General features: G+C 44.0%; 1 protein-coding gene across 2 annotated transcripts in view; it reads right to left on the bottom strand.

Annotated features, from left to right (window-relative positions):
• The window catches only part of LOC100955876 (centromere protein S), a 21,921-nt gene that overhangs the window by 8,490 nt on the left and 11,818 nt on the right, over window positions 1-1,613 (bottom strand). The window lies entirely within an intron of this gene.

Here is a 1,613-nt window from a genome sequence, read left to right as displayed (position 1 = left end):
CTCAGTGGGTAGGGCACCGGCCTCATATACGGAGGGTGGTGGGTTCGAGCCCAGCCCTGGCCAAACTGTAACAACAAAAAAATAGCCGGGTGTTGTGGAGGGTGCCTGTAGTCCCAGCTACTCGGGAGGCTGCAGCAAGAGACTCGCCTAAGCTCAGGAGTTGGAGGTTGCTGTGAGCTGTGATGCCACAGCACTCCACTGAGGGCAATAAAGTGAGACTCTGTCTCTGCCAAAAAAAAATTGAAGCTTGTAGAAGGCATGCCAATCACAAATACACGCTACAAAACACAAGTATAATCAATACCCCAATTTATTCAACTAAAATTTACTGAGCAACTATTAAATACCAGGTACAAGGGATAGAAGCTAAAGAAAACAAGCTGCTTGCCCTCACAAGGACTTAGTCAAATTCACAAATTTAACTGCATTCTTCAGTAATGAGGTTCTGTTAGATGAAAAAAGTTAACAAGAGTCCAAAATAAAAATAGACTGAGCGTGGTGCCTCATGCCTATAATCCTAGTACTTTGGGAGGTCAAGGCAGGAGGATCACTTGAGCCTAGGGGTTCAAGATCAGCCTGGGCAATATAGTGAGACCCTATCTCTGCAAAAAAATAGAAAAATGAGCCAGCCATGGTGGCATATACCTATAGTCCCTGCAACTCAGGAGCCTAAGGTGGGAGGATCACTTGAGCTGAAGAATTCAAGGCTACCATGAGCTATGATCACACTATTGTACTCTAGCCTAGGCAAGAGAACAAGATCTTGTCATTAAAAAGAAAAGAAAAAAAAACGTACAGGACAGTTGTGAAGATTAAATGATATATGTAAAATAATATCTATAAAACCCCCCTGGCACAGTGGCTCTCGCCTATAATGCCAACTATTTTGGGAGGTGGAGATGGGAGGATCATTTGAGGCCAGGAGTTTGAGACCAGCCTGAACAATGCAGTGAGACCCTACCTATATAAAAAATAGAAAAATTAGCCAGGCAGGGTGGCACTTGCCTGTAGTCCCAGCTACTAAGGAGGCTGGGGACTGCTTAAGCCCAAGAGTTTGAGATTGCAGTGAGCTGTGATGATGCTACTGTACTCTGGCCTGGGCAAGAACAAGACCTTGTTTCAAAATAAACAAACATAAAGTGGTCCCAGTGAACTGTAAAACCTGGGATGATCACGGCATCTCTGGGTGCCAGTGTCTTCACCTGGAATGTGAGGGCTTAGTCGGTGATTTCCAGACTTGAAAAGATTTTTTTTTTTTTTTTAAGACAGAGTCTTACTTTATTACCCTTGGTAGAGTGCCATGGTGTCATAGCTCACAGCAAGCTCAAACTCCTAGGCTTAAGTGATTCTCTTGCCTCAGCCTCCCAGGTAGCTGGGACTACAGGTGCTTGCCACAACACCTGGCTGTTTTTAGAGACTAGGTCTTGCTCTGCCTCAGGCTGGTCTCAAACCTGTGAGCTCAGGCAATCCACCTGCCTTGGCCTCCCACGTGCTGGCATTATAGGTGGTAAGCCACCATTCCCAGCCCTAGACTCAAAAAGATTTTATATATATATATGTGTGTGTGTGTGTGTGTATATATATATATATATATATATTTTTTTTTTTTTTTT

This window comes from Otolemur garnettii, unplaced genomic scaffold (assembly GCF_000181295.1).
Source record: "Otolemur garnettii isolate 467f Iridium unplaced genomic scaffold, OtoGar3 scaffold00067, whole genome shotgun sequence".
NCBI lineage: Eukaryota > Metazoa > Chordata > Mammalia > Primates > Galagidae > Otolemur > Otolemur garnettii.
The sequence above is the reverse complement of the archived record's forward strand: the minus strand, read 5'-3'. Positions and strand labels throughout refer to the sequence as shown.